The sequence below is a fragment of the Podarcis gaigeae genome, assembly GCF_964106915.1.
Source record: "Podarcis gaigeae genome assembly, chromosome: 9".
In the NCBI taxonomy this organism is placed as follows: domain Eukaryota; kingdom Metazoa; phylum Chordata; class Lepidosauria; order Squamata; family Lacertidae; genus Podarcis; species Podarcis gaigeae.
Window position 1 is genome coordinate 54,401,613 of NC_139685.1, and position 21,621 is coordinate 54,423,233.

The following is a 21,621-nucleotide window of genomic DNA, read 5'->3' on the forward strand; positions in this document are numbered from 1 at the left end:
TATATGAAGCTATATACTCATGTAATTAAGAGGGGGGAATTGCAAAATTCAGTTACTGGCTGTATTTAGATGTCATGACAAACCATGGTTTTTTGGAATAGACATTTCCTAACGAGGTTTTCAACCTTGTTTTGGGTGGAGTTTATTTTTATAATTTCTGAACACAAAATACAGTGGTACCTCAGGTTACATACGCTTCAGGTTACATACGCATCAGGTTACAGACTCCGCTAACCCAGAAATAGTCCTTCAGGTTAAGAACTTTGCTTCAGGATGAGAACAGAAATTGTGCTCCAGCGGCGCAGCAGCCGCGGGAGGCCCCATTAGCTAAAGTGGTGCTTCAGGTTAAGAACAATTTCAGGTTAAGTACAGACCTTCAGAACGAATTACCGGTAAGTACTTAATCCAAGGTACCACTGTAAACTAAACTTCTAGCTTGTTTGCAAACAAGGAAACAAATTACATATGGTAGAATTTCTAACTCTACCACTTTGTAAAGTAAACTACGTTTCATCTTATGCTTGTGAATCTGTGGTTTGGTGGTCTCCAGATTCTTCTTGGCCCAGACACTTCTCTCAGTTCTTGTGCTACTTTAGCTAAACTTTTATTGGGCACACTCCACCTGGCTGCAGCACAGGAAAAAGTTGGTGGTGCCAGCAGGAATAGCAGCCATATCTTGCTTGCTGTTTGAATATAATTAAGCCATGAACTATAAGATAGCCACAAGTGTGCTTGCTTTAATCAACTTTAATGTACAAAAAACCCAATGTTGTGCTTTTAAAACATGCCATGATTTAAAATGTTGACTAATTAAAGTGTAGCTCATTATCCCTCCATAGCTACATGCTTGCTCAGTCTAGCTTTAAAGCAAAATTCCTTATATATATTTTAAAGGGTTCCCTCCTCAAAGTGCCTCTAAATGGCACCTGCAACTATCCCTCATAAATGTTTTAAAATCTTTAAAACAACTGGGGCTTTGGAGCAAAGCTACTTAGCTTAGTGGTGCAGAAATCAAGAACTTTTCTATCTACTAGCAAGGAAAGTGCAAATGGTTAATCTCCCCCTACACAGTCCAGCTATCACTTTGAAGTCTAATGGTTCATGTCTCTTCTCAGACGGTTCATTTATACTTTCCTTGGATGCCAACATGATGTATATATAATGTCATAAGTGTGAGAAGGATATCCAAAGTTAGGAGGTGTGGAGATAGGGGAAGGCATGGCAGGTTCAGTTCACACTGGGGATTAGTTTTAGCACAGGCCTGTGTTGAAGGATAAGAAACCACATAATACAATACAATACCATACAAAAAAGCAGAGCTGTTAGTTCTGCTTTATCTTTGCTGCAGAGTTCATTCTACGTCCAAAGACAGGCAACCATGGCTCTTGGGCCATTCTTACAGTACTGTACTGCCTTTTGGCATAGATCTAAAGCACTAGGATATACAGTGGCTGCATTCAGATGTCATGTTTTGATCTACTAAATCAGAGGTGGGGATCCAAACCATAACTTGGGGGACTGGAAATAAGTTCTGTGCCAATGTGGTCCTTTCTTCCCTTCCCTTGGCTTAACAGAACAAAGGTTCAAGTGAGCCCTTCAAACCAGGACCATAAACCATGGTTGAACAATAATAACATGACATCTGAATGCTGCCTATACATCACACAAGTTTTATTTATTAATCTCATGAACTGTATTGTAACTACAACTGGCTTAAAAGTGTATGTGGGACAAGAGTCAGGGACAGAAGTAATTAAACATGAAAGGGCCATTCATTCCACACCAGACTTGGTTCAAAAAAAAACAGAGAAAGAATCTAAGTTACCCATCACCCCTAGACAAGGCCCTGCAGTGTCCTTAGTATTCATGCAAATGAAGGAAACTGTTATCCTTTAGGCTACACTATGTCATAAGCATTCCAAAGATCTGTGCGTCTACATGAGCACAAAGAACAGAAAGAGCCACCTTTTTAAGTGTTTGGCTGGCAGTACCTGAATCAAAACTCAAAAGACTGAAAATAACCTTCTCCCTTTGTTAGGAATCATTGGCTCAATTTAAAGGCAAATGCCAATTCAACCGCTTTATAATGCACTTCATTAATGTGTGTATTACACTGGCTCTATACACTACTAAGCCTTATTAGTTTTGTACCACTTTTAACAGGTTTGTGCATGTTGCTTTCTTAAGTGCTTTTTGGTCTGTTGATCACCATTTGCGTGGCAATGCAAAATATGACAAATTCCTTGCACAGAAAAACTGTGCCCACTTGCCTTTTTCACGTTCGGCATGAGCTCTATAGTGGTCCTAAAACTCCACCCCAAACTAAAATGAAGATGTAGCTTGTATACTCATGTTCATCTGTGGCACTGCAGTGCTTATTCTTAAGAGCAACTTCGGTGTTGCACAAACACAATTAATGCAAGCGTGATGAATGCCAGCTGAGTTCCTTGGAGAAAAGATGGGATTAAAAAAGCCAGATTTGTCAAACGTGGGTTGTCTACAGGCAGCATATCATAGGAAGATCCCTTATATCAAGTCAGCCCGTCAGTCCCTCTAGCTCTGTAATGTCTACACCAGTCAGCCAATGTTGTGCCCACAGATGTTGTTGGACAATTGTCTCTGACAATCGGCCCTAATCCAGAAGCAGCGCCAGCCCACCCATGAGGCAGACTGAAGCAGCTGCCTCAGACAATGGAAGCCTGTGGCGGCTCTGCCCACCCTTACCAGTGCTGCTGGGGTAACATGGCTATCTCTGGACTCTCATTCATATCTGGAGGGACCCAATACTGAACATTTGACACAGAAAGTACATGCCCTGCCTCCATCACTGAGCAGTACGGCATCCTTTCAAAGTTCTTGATAAATCCCATATCCAGTCCACCTAGGAACAGGGGTGTTTATCAGGTACTGAATAGACTGCAATCCATGGATGGCATGATGTGCATGAATTAGGGGCATGGAAGTTAGAGCAAGTAAAAATTAACGATTCATTTATAAGCATATGTTTTAGCTGAATGGAATACAAATAAATGGCTGTTTCGTTTCCTGCTTTGCATTTGCATCATGGCAATGTTAGCTTTAGAGCCTAGTAATAAAAACATTAATTCATATTTCCAAAACAACAAAACTCACAAATAAATGATTAACCTTTAAAAGTGGTTTAAAATATAAAGTGCCTTTAAAGGAGGAGTTCCTTAGTGCAACACTTGTGATAAAGGTTACAGTAATTTCATTTTGTGTGTGTGACTAAATGCTTTATAGATGGATGTGCTTTCTTTCTTTTTAATTAGCAGCTATTTATTTACATGTGCCTCCTCCTCCACAGGCAAATACATCCTGGAGCCTCCATGCAAAACCAGATACCACCTGTATATTCTGTCCCCACATGGATAAAGCAGCCTTCCTAAGCCTTCCTAAAGGAAGATTCTCTTTTATTCAGATTAGCATAGAAGCTGGTTTCAGCACTTATCTGAAAATCACTACCTAATTCAGTACATGAAATATCGGCTCTGACATCATACCAACCCACCCCAAAGCATCTACAAGTCTCTACAAGAACAGTAGCAGTGGGCCCCCACATCTGCAGATGAGTACAAAGGGCAATCCATAACTTTAATGCAATTTAGACATTTAGATGGATGGGCTGCATGCCCAGTGTGTTGTAATAACCCTGAAAAGCTTTTGGCTCAAGCTGTGGACACATTAGCATTAACTTATGTCTGCTGCGTTGTTTATACTACGTGAGATAACTGCTTGTGCTTCTCTTTCTCTCTCTGCCTGCCGCCCCCAGTACTTAAATGTTATCAACAGAGACTCTCAACGGATACAGAATTTAATTGCAAAGATGAGGAATATTCTCCTACCGTGCTCTTCTGCATTAGTCATGGGGGCTGGCTGAAATGCTGGAAGGCCCAAACACTTACAGAAATATTTTATTAAATTATACAGATTTAATTTATTTAGGACATGTATATCTCACCTTTCTTGCATCATGAAACTCAAGGTGGCATAGATGGAGCTCTAAGGCAGTTTTTCACTTTTGTCACTACAGCCAGACCCAAATCTTCTTAGATTTTAGTAAGGCGGGTGCGTCATGTGCCTTGAGATGCCTGGGAAATGTGATGATAAATTATTGAAAAGGACTTGAAATAAGGGAGATCCTTTTTTGGAAACCCGAAATGCTGCTGTTGTTCTTTTCATCTGAAAGAAACTATATATATATATATGCAGGTTTTGGTGTCCTCGGGTGTCTTCCCGTGTAAAAGTTGGGGTGTCTAGGCGACGTTTCGACGAGGTCTCACTCGTCATCTTCAGGCTGGTGCTTTCGGCTTCTTGTTACTGGAACAGAGCGGGATCTCAATGTTTGAGTTCCTATAAATACTGTAGAGGGGGTGTGGTGTCTAGCCTCCAATGTTCTGGGCAGAGAGGAAGTTCCCAGGCTAGTGTGCCTTTTCTTCTTTTGTTCCTTAATTACTTGAGAGATACCTTGAGTGATTTCTTGAGTGATATCCTGAGTACCACTTAGGTGGGTCATTAGGTGTGGATTAGTTGCTAAAGTCTTTGTGTCTTGACCTCTTGAACTTTGTGAAGAGTTTTCCTGAGAAGATGGCTGTATTGCACTTAGTTGTGCTTTGGCTTGGCTTCGTGTATAGGGGCGAGCTGTGGTTTTGTGGCTTGTGTCAGCCAGATCTGTGTAGGGATTGCAGGGGGGTGCAATCTTCACAAAGTTCAAGAGGTTCTGTTCCAGTAACAAGAAGCCGAAAGCACCAGCCTGAAGATGACGAGTGAGACCTCGTCGAAACGTCGCCTAGACACCCCAACTTTTACACGGGAAGACACCCGAGGACACCAAAACCTGCATATATATATATATATATATATATATATATATATATATATATAAATGTTTCTTGAAGCTGGGGCAGATGAAAGCATCTAGTTGTGCTGATGCAGGTGCACCAATACATTTCTTCTTTCTGTGCTCCTCCCAGTAGTCATTCCCCCTTTGGTCACTGGTATGGATATACAACCTGACTGACTGTCTCCAGGTGCTGCAGCTGTCTGCAAGGGATTCGCACAAGGTGGAGTTAGTGCTGCCAACTTTCATGTTACAACTGCAGACATCTTTGCAATGCAGTGTTGATCCTCCAATAGGCCTGGTGCCTGAAGCCAGTTGCCTGCAGAGCATGTCCTTTCTGAAGATCCTGCCATCTTCCATTCTGTATACATTACGAAGCCAGCATAGATGTCACTGTGACAAGAGTGTGAACATGCTGGAAATGAGGGCTTTGAGACTCTGTCCTGCCATATGATGTGCAAAATCTTTCTGAAACAGCATATGTGGAAGGCACTGGGGTGTTGCTCCAGGTGGGTATAAGCTGCCCACATCTCACTACCATAAAACAGCGGGCTCAACACGCAAGCCTGGTAGACCTTCATCTTGGTATTGGTCATTAGCATCATATTCTCCGATAACCTTTTTTGCAAGGCAAGACCAGCAGTTAAACATCCCTGTGAGGCAACTAAAATTCCTGCCCCAAGCACTAAGCGGCACTAATACCACCTGGGTCCAGGATGAGAGCACAGATCAACCAGTTCACAAATCACATTGCTTAAATGTTCCACTGGCACCCCTCACCCACCCCTGCTGCACTGCAGACCAAAAAAGCCAGAGCCTGCTTTATTGTATCATCTGAATCTGGGCTCACCATTTGTTACATCCAAGCAAAATATAAGCAGCAACCAAGGTTTATTCTTGGCTTGCCACTCATGGTTTGTTAGGAGGAAACAAAGCACGAGTGTCAGTTCAGATGGCACAACAAACCGGGCTCTGCTCCACCCTTGTGTAGCAGGAGCATGGAAGAAAAGCCATGGGAAATGTTTAGCATTCAGCTCATTCAAACTAAACAATAGTTTGTTTAGAACTATAGTTTAAGATGACGGTTGTGATAAACCCATGAGTGCCTTACAAAAACACATTTATTTGCTTAGGCCTTCCAGCATGTCTTCTGAGCTAATTTTTACTGGTGCTGATTAATGTTTTATAGATTGGCTTGGTATTTACTGTTAACTATTTTATTGCTTCTATTGTTCTAAAATTGCATGCAAATTTACTTATTTATTATATATTGCTTTTGTTTTGAGTTAGGGAAAAAATGGAAACTATTATTCTTATTAGGAGCTCTGGGAGTTATTAAATTGAGATGTAGTGTAAAAAGTAGTTTCAAATGAAATAGCTATTTCTATACAAGATGCAAGCAACAGACACTAGTGTCTCTGACAAGAGGTTCACCAGAAGCCAGCAACAGCCTTTTCAGCATCTTTCAACGCTGCAAATACTCCTGGGCCTAGAATAGCTCTGTAATTATACTGCAGTTCACAAACTCAGATATTGTCTACAAGTGGTAATTTATCATATTATATCAATGTCACTTAATGTGTACATTTGAAAAATGGATCAGGGTTGCATCAATGCTTACAACTCTTGGGAGTAAAGTGAATGTAGCCAACAGTGAAATAATCCAACAATACTTTGGATTTAATAATAATAAAGATTTATAAGAAAACAATCCCTTGAATCAACAAACGAGATAGTTTGTCTCAGGTTTATCTCTTTCCGTTTTCATACGTATTTCTATTAGACACAATCTTACACAGACAGAGAATACTTTCACTTAATTCAAATTTCAGAATCCTTTTTAACAAGCCTTGCCAGCCTTCAGAATTGATCAGACAGTGGTGGTCAGGTCTAAACCCAGCTTCAAGTTGACTTTTTAATATGCACCATGTCCCTTGATCCCCCCCCCCCCATTCTATTTCAGAGCTTCTTTCAATTACACATTCTGCACTTTTTCTCTTCATGTTAATATTGCCTAAATTAATAGCCCTATGAATGCAGGAGGCCTCTTAAAATAAAACTATGTAGCTATGGCAATTTGGCCTTTTCTTGTAAACATACTAGGAAACAGAGCAAAAACAAACTCATAATGACAATAGGCATAAGTCAGCCAAGTCCTAATGATTTACATTAGGAAATTTGCAGCCTAATTCTATGCACATTTACTCTGCAGTAAGACCAAGGGAGTTCACAAGGCTTACTCACAAGTAAATACCCAAAGGGGTGCGGTTTTATACTCATCATATCAATGGGGCTTGACACTTTGACTCAATAATGTTGATACAGGCTGCTTGCAAGTATAACCTGCCTTGAGGGCTTTTATAGAAGAAAATGAAGATACATATAGAATACCCAAACCTCATACCTCATCAACCTTTATTCAGATAATATTCCAGTGTTATTTGAGAAAGTATCTTTGGCAATCTGGGTGGGTGGGTGAGGCCTGATTCAGAGGTGCTTCAGAGGAAGAGGAGGATTATATTGGACCAAGTACCAACCTTCTAAACAGGCTCCCCCAACAGCAAGCAGTTGAAATCATGGACAGAGGCAAGCTTCATGTTTCCATCAACTACAAGTACATCGTTAGCCCTGCCCTTGAAGTGATATAATTGCCCATTTACAGGCATAGAAGAAAGGTCATTATCAGAAAGTGGGATTGACAGGGCAAGGGATTGACAGGGCAAGGTCATATTTCTATCATCTGACAGGGGAAAGAATATTGAACATATTCTCGGGTATTAATTAAATTGTGATAACATATCAAAAATGTGCTATATACAAAAAAAAATCCAATATGCCATCAACAGAAACATTGTATGTGAGACAGTGGTGCAGATGCTTTTGCTGAGGAAAACCTCTCACAGAATCAGATCTTTGAGGAGAGAGGGTCTTGGTGCCTTTTGTTTAATTAACAAATATGCTAACTGAACAGAAGGGAGCAGGCAGCAGTACAGATACTGATACAATGCAATACAGGTATCAATCTCCAAGAGCGACAGTAGTCCGCTACAAAATCTCAAACTTCTTTATATGGCCCCATTCAGATCACTTCTCCCCACTCCCTAGTCTCAGCCATAACCCTGGCAGATATGTTGGGCTTGCCAGGAAATGTTGATGCCTAAGGTGGAGAACAAAATGGCGTCCCTCCTATTCCATGAACGAAAGCAGAATGGACTGCCAGCTCACTATTACTTCCAACTGTGGCAACAGGACAGCATCCTTCACTGCATTACAGGGCAGGCTATGTGGCCCACAGCCCTACCTGCCAGCACCTTACCACTGTTCCCCACCCTTCAACATCTGCTACCTGAAGCAGTTGCCTCAGTCTGCCTCATGCTGGCCCTGGGACTTGTATCCTCAGTTGTCCTTGAAGGCCCATTAATCAGCATTAATTGCCAAACCACTAAAGCATATGGCTCATAATAATAATAATAATAATAAACTTAAAAAGGAAAAGAATTTAATGAGATGCAGTAAATTGCCTCAGTTCATGTGATTGTTATCCCTTTAGCAGCATTGTGGATGTGAAGGGGAAAAACTCCAAAACACAAGGAATCTCAAATTATTGTTCATACCAGCAAATACCAGTGCTAATGGTGCTCTGGGAAAGGAACATATGCACTTACCTGGAAATAAGCCTATTGAACTCAGTGCAGCTTATGTCTGAGTAGACAGTTAGGACTGCACTAGCATCTAATCAAGTTTCTCCCTCCACTTTTGCAACATCTCATTCCACAAACATACACTTGTGCTTCCCTTCCCCCAAAACCTCAGCAATTAACTCTTCACCCCTAGCTGCAGTTACCCCTTCTTGACTGCAACATACACTCCAAGCAAAATCTCAGCCGCAGAATAGAATATTTTCCGAACAGAAGAGAAGCTCCTCTCAAAGCAAGTTTAGAAATCAAGACAAGTAAACTCACAATCAAGTATATTCAACTGCCAGAGCAGCACCGAGTATTTGTTCAAGAAATGAGCCTCCCAACCACCAAATCCTCCCTTAAGACAAAAATACAGCCAACTCACTGCCAACCCCAGCCAGTCTCCCTCCACGCTGTGACACCTCTTGGCGGGAGAAAAGCCTCCAGGCTCTCTTGCAAACTGATGTCAGAGACAGCAGGCTTTCCTATTACAGCTCTTTTACTGTAATCCATGTGCTTGCTTCTGGCCAGTCCCTGCTGGCCATCTAGCACTGCATGATCTTCCCTTGAATGTAGCTGTGCTTCCAGAACACACCAGCTTCTGGCAGTCAGTCTAACTCTCTTCAGCTGTGTTTATACTTGGCAGCTGGGAGGTATCAGGCTGTCTGAGTGAGAAAGCAAGGAGGCTGTTCCTCCCCTCTCCAGCTTGCAGTTTGGAGAGGGCAAATCATATGGCATATATGGATCCTGAAGATGTGCACTGAATAAAGGAATCTGGAGAATGCAGCCATTGCTTTACTACCCATATCTAATTTATCCTGATAACAGTCTGGTGAGGGAATGCAAAGAGTAACTGGTTCAAGTCCATGGAAAGGAGGTTTGTGGCTGTGGTGAGATTTAGAGTAAGGAAAAACATACAAAAACAATTATACACCTTATCATGCACCTTATGGGATTCCCATAAATTAGGAGAGCCAAAAGAGAAATACAGTTTGAGGGGAAATGGGTGCCTGTGGTCATTTAACCCACACCCAAGAAATCATACTGGAATTTCTCATGGCACAATATTCCCTGTGCAAGTCTCCCTAAATTCAGCTATAATGACTAAGAGTAGGCATTCTTAGCATTCTGCTGTCAGTAATTAATTAAATAAATAGTGCTTGTGTTATGACTCTTCCCTTTTATAATTTCAAATTATCCCAATTAGAAAAAGAGAAAAATCACTGAAGACTGTTGCAGTTTATATGGAAGGCTGAAGCAGTTTTTTATTCAGGTCATCCACTGAATGAAATCAATAGTTTAAAATAGCAATAAATCACACCTGAAGACTATACTTGCTCAACGTGCCTTCAGGCAGAGACATTCAGTCTCTTACACAGGGAATAGCACAGGCATAGGCAAACTCAGCCCTCCAGATGTTTTGGGACTACAACTCCCATCATCCCTAGCTAACAGGACAAGTGGTCAGGGATGATGGGAATTGTAGTCGCAAAACAACTGGAGGGCCGAGTCTGCCTATGCCTGGAATAGCATCTTGCTTGGTGACACTACACTGCCATTCCTCTTCCTCAGTAGAATTCCACTGGACAGATGTAGGTTGGTATGTTTAAAGTTTATGCACGGAACCAGCAGCAAGGCCATACCATAACAAATCAGACACTGCAAATGCAAGCTCCACAAGAAAGCAAATATATTTTCATTTAAAAAACTTTTCCATCTAGTATGATAATTTAATATGCTTTATGGATCCCTTTATTTATTGTTTCACTACTTTTAATGGCTGGTTTTGTTTTAGCATCTTTACAGTTATGTAAGTAACCTTGAGCTTCTTGTGGAAAGCCATCCTGTGCATATAAACAAATAAATCATATTCATTTTTCTCAGGTATGATGCAAGTCTGTATCAGTTCATGCAAGGATACCTGGGAGGAAGCCCTTGAACTCAACAGAATTTAGTCTGGAGTACGCATGCGTAAGATTGTGCCTGAAGACTTACTAGCTCAAATGTATTCTTGCCTGTTATTAATAGTTAATCACTACAAACACAGTTATGCCTGGGATAACAGAGTTGCTTTGCAGTCTCTTTGATTTACTACCCCAACCGAAAGCTCAAGAATTTACTTACAATGATAATAACTATTAGTACAAAAAATGTTCCAATTTCCTCAGAAGTGGGACCTTGGCTGGCTCTTTGAGTGTGTTGTAGAACCAGACAGCAGCAGGGGTCAGGAATGTAATGTTATGCCAAGTCGTTTATGCCAAAATTCCCACAATTTTAAAGTTCCTTCAGTTGGAGACGTTCAGTCTCTTACACAGCAAAAAGTGTTTTAATTGGTGATACTACACTGCCACTTCTCTTCCTCAAAGTAATTCCACTGGATGGAGATAGGCTGGAATATTAGTTTATGGTACAGCTGCAGATGTGTCGAGGAACATCAAGCACGTTCCCACAATTTCTTGGTAACCTCAAGACTCAATTATTACAACATGGGGCTACCCTTGGTCTTGGTCTTGAAGTTCAAGCTTGTGTAAAACATTGCAGCTAAACTGTTGATGGCAACAGATTATCACCAGTATGTAACCCTGGGACTTCAAAGTTTGCACTGGCTGGCAGCCCATATGCCCAGGTTCAAGGTTCTTGTATTAATTTACAAGGCCTTTAACAAATTGGGCCCAGGATGCTTCAAAAACTGCCTAGTTCCTGATATCCCTACCCACTCACTGAGGTCTTTGGACGAATCACTGCTAATGATACCCCATTGCTATGATCAGCTTATTTCTGCCAAGAGAGGTGTATTGTGGGCCCAATTTTATGTAAGTCTTCCAGTTGAGGTCAGAGAAGCCCCCACCCCTATTCAACTCCTGGCACCTACTGAAGTCTTTCTTATTCCAGCAGGCATCTAACTGAAGTTTGATTTTATAGTTGTACCTGATTTTTTTAAAAAAATTGTTTTCTACCTTTGTACACCACACACATAAACATCTACTGAGATTACAGAGGCTGAACTGTTCTGAAATGAAGTTGCTTTTCAGAACTCTATATATTCTCAGGGTTAATGTGTATAACCACACCTTTAAAGAGATTTTAGATCAAAATCTCCATGATCTCATGTTGATGTTTGTTTGTTTGTGGGGTGGGAGACAACAGACTCTAAGGCTTGGCAATAAATGAGGAGGAAAATGTCTGAGCATTTGCCACTTGTGTTCATTTTCCATACTTGCAGCTTCTAAAGCACTCAGCTTATTAAGGGCTCAATGGTATCTTGTAATATGAGCTCTTTTTTTTATTATTCATGTACCAATAAAAAAACAAAAACAAAAAGCCCATCCAACATCTTGCAGGTCTTGGAGCCTTTAATGGGATTGCCCTTGATGAGAGATATGAAGGCAAATTTCCTGTTAGCCTGAGTCACACTAATGGACTTTCAAAGTGCAGCCTTTTCGACTAGCTCTTAATGACTTGTTGCAATGGAGATGGGGAATCAGCATACAGCAATGCCATCTTCTGGCATAGTTCCGGTGAGAAAGGGAGTTTGCTGAATGCAGCTCAAAGGAAGCTCCTTTTCTTTGGAAACAGAAACTCAAGCAGCCACACAATAAATCTTGAGGGTTGTTTTTCTCAGAACACATAATGTTGGATTGTGATTGCTCAAAGAACTGAAATGAAAGAGGAAAGGAGAACACATAGTACTGAACTGGAAGGGCATATCTTAAGTGGATGAAATCAGACTACAAACATGTTCAGAGTGCAACCAATTCATATACAAATGTTACTGGGGGATTTTTTTAAAAAAATATTGCAAGTATAATCCTCCCTACCTGTCTATGCCACTGGATAGGTAATAATGGGGTGAGCCTACATGTAGAACAGTCTCTGCAACTGTGATTGCAGAAGCTGACTAGCATGATAAAATTTATTTTGAGATTCAAGTTGCCAGCCATTTAAAAACTGCAATTAAAATAGCCAATACAAAACACACAATTAGAAATACTGTGGAACAAAATGAACCATAGAACATGTAATTATGACTGCATTGCCCATTATGTCCCTACTTTATCAGAAGTATTCCTGTTTTTAAAACGCTGCTAAGAGATCAATGAACATATATCTTTGTGGCCAGACACACTTCTGTCTTCTGAAGTCTATGCATAAACATCAGTGTTTAAGATATGGAAACTCAACTGGAAAAGAACCTAAGTTTGACAGTAATCAGTTCCAATGCATTTGTTCTAAGCTTGTGAATTACATTACAATATGAGAACAACTTTTTCATATTATTAGACTAGTCAAATGCATACATCAGGGATAGAAAACTGGTGTCTTGACGATGCATCTGAACACTTGCACACTACAAACTTATCCGTCTCCCTTCTACCAGCCTCACATTAACAGATTGCCACTTTTCACCTGACAGGCATCATGCCAAGAGAGAAATGAGAGATGAGCTTCCATTTCCCATTCACAGTTGCAAGGTAAGAAGCTGTTCTAGCACTTTCTTTTTAGCCTGGTCAACAATACTCCCTGATAAATGGGCACTGCATTCCCCTTCCAGCTGCAGAACCTTCCTCAATATTGGGGAATTTCCCCCTGCAAAGTCAGTAGGGCTGACCATTTCTAGAGATTGGAGAATGGAGATGGTGGGTTATAATAATAATATAATAATTTACTATTTGTACCCCACACATCTGGCTGGGCGGCTTCCAACAAAGACTAAAAATACATTAAAATGTCACACATTAAAAACTTCCCTGAACAGGGCTGCCTTCAGATGTCTTCTAAATGACAGGTAGTTGTTTATCTCTTTGACATCTGATGGGAGGGCGTTCCACAGGGCGGGCGCCACTACCGAGAAGGCCCTCTGCCTGGTTCTCTGTAGCTTTGCTTCTTGCAGTGAGGGAACCACCAGAAGGCCCTCGGCGCTGGACCTCAGTGTCTGGGCAGAACGATGAGGGTGGAGACACTCCTTCAGGTATACTGCATTGGTAGTACAATGGTGAAATAGCAGGTGGAGGCCTTTCTGGATGTACTTTCATTGCATATTTAGACTGCAAACAAGCAACACCCCGCTCCCAGTTCAAGCAGGTGTTGATGCTGAGCCTCCTCTCCCACCTGAATCATTTCATTACTGTGCTCGATTTAGCTATGTCGATGTCTGACTAACCCTTACTGGCTTCTCAAGCATTGTACCCATCGATTCCACTTGCTCACTTTTGTCTGATAAGCTATTATTGCAGAGCCAACTAATACACCTGTAGCACCTTAAAGACAAATGAATTCATTATGACACATTCAGGATACATAGATTTGAGTCCACGTCATCAGATGCAAACGCTCAGTATGTTTGTATGCTTTTTATTTTTGCATGTATATTTGTTTGCTGAATATGTTAAATTTATTGTCCAGTGTGTTTATATTGTGGTAGCCTATGGCTTTAAACAACAAAGTTGTCCAGAGAGACAATGGAGGGCACCTCAAGTGGTGAAGCCTTAGCAGCACTGAAGAAGCACATTCCCCCATGGGCAAACCTCTAGAGAGCCTACTCCTCTGGAAATTGTTGCTAAAAATATTTTTTAGATAATGCTATACCTGGGTTTTATCCAAACATATATACCTGCTTTCTTAAAAGAACAAAAACCACTTCAGATACCTTATGAATAGTATTTTGAAACTGCCTTCTTGCTATCACAATTGGAAGTGTTTTTATAATGATGATGATGATGATGATGATGATGATGATAACAACAATAATGACGTCAGTAGTATCTGTTTCTGTTCCTCCTATTCTCCATCCTCTGGTCCCCTCTTGCTTTTGTGTTTCATGTCTCTTTTTGTTCTACAATAATTCCTTGTAGAAGCTGAGTAGCTCAGTTGGCTAGAGCATGGTGCTGATAATTCCAAAGCTGTTAAGGTTACAGGTTCAATCCCCGTAAGGGACAGCTGCATATTCCTGCATTGCCGGGGGCTGGGCTAGATGATCCTCAGGGTTACCTCCAACTCTATGATTCTGCCTTCAGAATTAAATGTGAGGCAGAATTTCTCTTCTGCCCTGCTAATGAACTTGAATGATGTTCTCACACATATACAGAGAACCAGACACCCTCTGCTGGCTCTTATGGGAAGTGGAAGTTGAAACTGAAGCTGCTACTTCTTTCTGATTAAATCCTGGTAGAGAGCCTGCAGTAAAACAGAATCAGAGAGCTACAACTTCCTATAATTCAAATTATCTTGTGGTTTGAATGTAATGCTGACTGTGGCTTGTAAATGCATTGGGGGGGGGGATTAAACCTCAAATCACCCCAAGCTGTATCAGTAGATCTAGATGTTTCATCCCACCTCCCTCCACCTGCCCTGTAGACCTTTCATTGAAGAGTTAAAATTGAAGTTGAGTTCAAATTAGGCAACATTACTGTATTACATGAAGATGGCCAAAGCTGCCCAGTGCAAAAATTGACCAATGCAGTGGTTTGGACTCTATTCCTGAAGCTAAATAGGTTGCATGAGAGTCTGGGTACAAATGTAAGCTGCTCTGAACAATTCAAAGTGGGATGTGTATGTAGCCAAAAAAATACAAAGGTTGATAGTTCCGTGCCTCCAGAGTCCACCTTCAGTAGCCAATTTCCAGCCTTAGATGAAGAAAGCAGTCCCTGTCCAAAGTGTGCCCTGGGTAAGCCATCCTTCAACTCAGAACCATAATCAGGGTTGATTTTTCATATTCACAAGTGAAACTAGGCGCTGCAAGGTTTATGAGGGAGTAAACCCTACTGAGCTTAATGAGACTTATTTCGAGAGAGAGAGAATGCTTAGGGTGGGGGGGATGAACTGTAAATCAAGCAGATTTTACAACTGGACCTTACTCATCCAAAAAGGATGGAGAAAACCAAACAGGGTCATTGGCTGAGCACCGCATATCCAGCTGAAGTGGAAGCAGAGAAGGAAGGGAAGGGAGCTTAGATGTTGGAAGTCTGGAAAAGACAACTACTTCCTAAGAGTCTGGAGTGTGAGGACTGACTTTCCAGAGAAGGAGGAACAACACGGGATTATGATCAAATGAAAAATTGTTTGGACAGCTGACTTAGTAAAACATTTGGTAATTAGTAACATGATATCTCTTAGCAAAGCCAAATAGGTAGAATTTGGGAAGCTTGAATCACACACACTCCATTTGCTTTCTTACAGAGCATGCACTATAGCAAATGTCATGTAAATGAGATTAAAAAGCACTTAGGAGGAGATGCAGTGGTTCCAGAGACTGGTAGTTGAGTGCATCTCCCTCCATCTGAGTCATCTTTTTGGACAACCTGCATGGATGAACACACAAAATATTAAACATATCCAAAGGGTACCTTGAAAAGGACCTGAAATACCTATGTGACTTGATTCGAAAGGCTGGGGGGAAGCACTAAATGCTGCACATATGCGGAAATACTTTTTCAAAATATGCAGGGCTACCAATCGAGAAGAGGGAGTGCTTGGATTGATAGGCCTGTCCATCATACTTCCTCTGAATTGCTAGTGGCTTCATGAGAAGTGAATGGGGGAACAGAAGGGTTAAAAGTGGTCCATGGAGAATGATTCAGATTGTCCTCATTTGCTAACACTGTATTTTTTTTAAATATATAAAATATTTCCTCATACGTACGGCATCTGTATGCACTGACACATCATGCGATATAGTGCTTCAAGTGAATGTGACATCTTGGCTAAATCACAGCACATATACAATGCAAACATTTTAAGAAACTAATAAATAAATAAAAGGCTTTAAGGGTGAAGATTAGGGGTTGTATCCAATGAAGTCCAGAGCAGATTGGGCAGTGGAGCAGTTCAGGTGGCATGCAGGGAAAGAAGACTTCTGAATAAACAGAAGTCATAGAAACATGGGAAGCTGCCTTAAACTGACTCAGACCACTGGTCTATCCAGCTCAGTACTGTCTGCACTGACTGGCAGTGGCTCCCCAGGGTTTCAAGAAGGGAACTCTCCTGACCATACATGGAGATGCCGGGGACTGAAGCTGGGATCTTCTGAATGCAAGGCAGATGTTCCACCACTGAGCTACATCCCTTCCCCATAAAGTCCTTCCACTAATGGAATGATACAACCCTAGGACCACACATTGAATTGGTTATTTGGTTAAATTACTTAATTGAGAAACATTTTTTAATTAACTAAAAAGTGTGAATTTAAATTGAGAAACATTTTTTAATTGACTAAAAAGTGTAAATTCATTAATCAGGCTGTAGATCTATCTATTACTTCCATTAGGAATATATATATATATATCTGGATAGCTCAGTTGGTTAGAGCATGGTGCTGATAAGGCCCAGGTTGCAGGTTCGATCCCCATATGGGACAGCTGCATATTCCTGAATTGCAGGGGGTTGGACCAGATGTTCCTGGGAGTCCTTCAGGGTGACTTGCTGCCTAACCTACCTGATGAGGATGGGGAGAACCACGTATGCTGCCACTTTGAGCATAATAACCTTATCCAAAAGTTTTGTTTTCCCCTCTTCTGCATCTTTTCAAAATGGGCTCCCGTATAGAAAAGTGTGAAATTCTGCATGCTAACTCTGAAGTTGCATTTTAGAGGCAAACATTGTGCTAAGGTGGCGTATTACTTTTCTCTCGATCTTCATTCAGTCATAAAATTTCCCCTTCTCATCAAAGAATATGAGCTCATTCACACATGCATAGTCAACACTTGACAACTGTAACATCCTGGGGTGATCATCATCTGTGTATGAGCCATCACAGATCAAGCATTGCAGACAGAACCCTTCCCATGAGCTTATACCATCTACAGCTGCACATCACTGGTTCACGTATTCACCGGTAAGTCATCCAGCAATGATTAATTAAACAATAATTTAATCATGGGAGGATAACATATGCATCTCTTTTGGGAAGTACATCTATATGTAAAGTGTCTTAATCATTTATTACCATTTTATCTGGCTTATAATATTTGAAATCCAATTTCAAAACTCAGCATAGTCCCAGTTCAAAGATAGGTAAACTGAAACAATGTTAAAGGTGACAAGAGTAATTTTTTTTTTTAAAAAAAAGTGAATAACCAAGAGATAAGATTATCAGGCACAGTCATCTTAGACCTAGGACTCAGCTATACAGCTGCACATAAAATGTTTCAAGTGTGTTTTAAGTACAATATACAATGTGACACTAGATGGCAATGATGAGCCTTATGGGAAATTGGGTGTATTTTTTAAAATGCTTTTTAAAAAATCATTTTCATAATGGCTTTTATATGTGTGTAGATTCCACCTTAGTTAGCTGAAAGAGCAACCCAAAAAGTAGGGTACCAGTGAAAGGCCTCTAAGGAAGAAATAAGGGACTGAGCAGATTCAAATGCCATACACCCTGTTCCAGACTACTTAGAACAGTGATGGTTTTTTGTTCCACCAAATATTTACTTAACGAGAACTCCCAGCAGCCCCAGAAATCATGGCCAATAATCAAGGATGATGGGAGCTGTAGTTTAGTAACATCTGGTGGGCCAAAGATTCCCCACCTGATGTGACTTGCCTCATCCTACTAATGGAAGGGCCATCACTGCAGAGCTGATTAAGTACAAAAAGCTGCTGAGAGGCCCACAAGGATCAACAAGGACACATTCCCGCTGTATTCATCAGTCAGCAGCAACAGAAGAAGCAGCAGTCACAAAACACACAGAGAAGCTTCACAGAAAATTTTTCACAGAGCTACAGAGCATTTCTTTTTGATTTTGTATGTGCAAGCAGTTGCCCTTGAGTTTATTAACACAGGCACCAGCTGTTTGCAAGGAAAAAGAGTAGCTTTCCAGTAATGACAGTATTTCCTCTCTCACCCCTCACCCGCCCTTGTGTACTCTTCTAGGAGAAACAAAAATAAAAGCATCTCACTTGAAGCCTAATAGTGGAACTAAGCAGGAATTTCTGACCAAAGCAGCATGCAGGAGTCAGTCTGATTCCACCAAGGTTTTCCGATACATAGCAGAAGAGAAAACCCACATGTTAAATGTTAAGGAGGTGGCAAACAAAAATAATTCATTTCTCATCCTCCTGGCTACAGGGCTATAAATAGAACCCATAAATAGAACCCATAGGGATGGCTGACCCAGGAAGACTGTAGTCATATGATCAAATAACAAACAATGGGGTACTGTCTGTGAACCAATCTGAACACAAGCAAGGGCTGAAAAAGGTTCTGGGGTCATCTAGTCTAGCCCCCTCCTCACCTTAACAGACACAACAATCCTCCTATGAATTAACTTAGTTCTTGTCCCCAGAATGCGTGCAAAAGACAGGGACAGATGCTAACAGTGTATTTCATGGCAAAACTGCTGGCAAAAAAGTTTAAAATTGGTAAAAAGACTGAGGTGGATTGCACAAGTGAGTCAAGCCAGATACTCTCAAAAATGAGGAAGAGCAATCTGCAAAGCACTCAAGCAGTTTTTTTTGCTGGTATTAATAATGCTTAATAGGCAGAAATAAGAACTATGAGGCTAAACAACCTTCCATAGGTCACCTGTAAATGCAGCTGCTGAGGAACATTAAGCTCAGGTACTAGAAAGGACAACAGATTAATCTAGAATGCAGCAGCACAACTGAATTTAAAAGGGTTAACACAGCAAACACTCAAATGTTTTGCAGGCTTTTTTGATGAATGAATCTTTTGTTGCCTAAACAAAGATTCTTTTAACATAGGGAAGTCTCAAGTCCTTGCCCCATTGTGCTCCTCATATTCAATGGGAGCAATTAAGGCACGCAGATAAACCAGAATATTTTACAACCACGCAGGCATTCTTTTTTTCATTTTTTTAAAGAGCTGTGCAAGTGGATGCAATGAAAGATACAAAGTTCTCAGACTGCACAATGTCACTGTGGTCAGATTTTTTTTTTCCATAGTGGGAATCTCAGCTGTGATGTATGACTCAACCGCAGCTTTGATTTGATTACCAACAAAAAAATGTGGAACAGTCACGCATAATTGGTCCCAGCAGTCGTAAGGAAAAACACACATAACTATTATTTCACAGTGTTATCAGACCATTTACTGAAAATCCAACTTCAAACATTAATCCCAAGACTGGATCTTACATGATAGTTCATACTTCACAAAGCACACAGGCCCAAGACTGTTGCCTATAATCCATCACTGAATGAGACACTGATCACCCACCAGGGATCTGGTAGTCATGGATTACACATGAAGTTCACGAGGCATGGTAATTGGTCCACAACTTTGTATTTTGTTTTACCAGGAGCGTGCTAGAAGACGAATACAGGAGGGAAAACCCCATTTAATTAAATTGAAAGGCTAAGGCAGCAATCTTCTGAAATCTTACTTGGGAGTGAGTTGCATGGAACTCGGTGGGATTTATGTCTGATTAAAGATGCTTCGGTTTGGGCTGTAAAGAGGAAAGGAAAAAAAATGGGGTGGGGGAGGAATAAGAGCTTAAGCTTACTGAGAAGAGAAACTTAACATGCCAAAATCCATATCAGGGCAATGCCTTTATGAGGCCAACCACAACATCACAAAATAGTGTGTAGGTTTTCAAGCTATCCAGAATTCTTCCTCAGAGAAAGTTTCTCAAGCTGATGCTGTTTTCTATACAGTGGTACCTCGGGTTACATACGCTTCAGGTTACAGACTCTGCTAACCCAGAAATAGTACCTCGGGTTAAGAACTTTGCTTCAGGATGAGAACAGAAAGCATGCTCCGGCGGCCCGGCAGCAGCAGGAGGCCCCATTAGCTAAAGTGGTGCTTCAGGTTAAGAACATTTTCAGGTTAAGAACGGACCTCCGGAATGAATTAAGTACTTAACCCGAGGTACCACTGTAAACATATGACCTTTCAAAACAACCCATTTAATTCTTTTTAACTAGGGATGGATTAATTGCTTAACCTGTCAAGAGCCACACTGGAATCAAACCGCAAGTTGTGCACCTGCACTTTTAACATAGCTTGTTTCCATTCTTTCCTTGGTGCCTCCCTCAAGGTTCTTCCCTGGACTCAGAGCAAATTGATCTGAGGCTTTTGCCTCACAGAGATTGGCCTATTCCCGTGCCCTCTACGTGGGCCACGCACATTCTAGACAGCTATGTCTGGCAACCAAAGCTTTTCTCCCGACTGGCTATCTGCTTCTCTCCATTAAATCAAAGCTAATGAACATCTTTCTCCTGCATCACAGCGGTGCCAGAAAAGTCAAAAGATTCCTGTTTTGAAAGAGAGTGGTTTACTGGGGGATATACTATAAAGGGAGAGGTGAGAAGAAGGCAGCTTGGAATGTAATGGGAGTTCTCCAGGTCATTTGCAGTAGATCAGCAAGGATTTCTGACTCCTAATTATGTAACAATAGCAGCAGCAAAGAAGCTTTCGCCACCTCACTACTGATAGTTTGCTGAAAAAGAGTGAATTTGTGTGTTAAAGCGCTTGTGAGATTGGTTCTGGTACTGATGACAAATTCCTGGGCTGAACAGTTGTTCAGCAACACCCTGCTCCTTAGTTCTTAGGATATGTCTGTTCACCTGATCCAATGTTTTGCACCTGGCTCCACTTAGTGGATTTCAGGGTACTAGTTTTTTAAAAAGGAGATCCCACAAGACAGAAATCTGCCCACCTGCTGTACAGATAACCAGATTAATTGCAGCCCATCAACCATTTATGGCAGCCCACTCCGTATGAGGAAAGTTCATATGTTCATAATAAACTTGCTATTGCATCCTAAGAACCATGAATAGACTTGGGTTTGCAGAATGAGGCTCCCCAATTCATTCTTCTGCTGTAGCCCACCCACACCCCAAGATACCCCCTAAAAAGCAGACTTAGAGGAACAGCGTGGGACATGGGAAGCATGGAAATTAGTGGGCATTTGGGACCTCCTATGCATGAGAGAGAGTACCCTGCTGCCTCGCCTTTCACTCTCCTTCCTAGTAAGCAGCAGTGACTCAGCTGTTGGGAGGTTAGTTGAGTGGAGCTGCCACCAGCACCATGCCATCTGCTGTAGCTTCTCAAAATGAATCAGTAAATTACCTATTCAGACAATGAGATTATATGTGTCTTTTCCTACCACCTCCTTTTGCAGT

General features: G+C 41.2%; 1 protein-coding gene across 6 annotated transcripts in view; it reads right to left on the reverse strand.

Annotated features, from left to right (window-relative positions):
* Positions 1-21,621, reverse strand: part of ANK2 (ankyrin 2) — a gene marked incomplete at its 3' end in the record, with an annotated part of 316,224 nt that overhangs the window by 285,146 nt on the left and 9,457 nt on the right. For 3 of the 6 annotated variants that reach the window (XM_083756196.1, XM_083756178.1, XM_083756187.1), the window contains exon 1: positions 8,924-9,144. The exons of 2 other annotated variants lie outside the window; for them this stretch is intronic. Of the gene's footprint in view, positions 1-8,923; positions 9,146-21,621 lie in introns of those variants that run through there. One more of the 6 variants, XM_083756194.1, reaches the window with a different exon arrangement.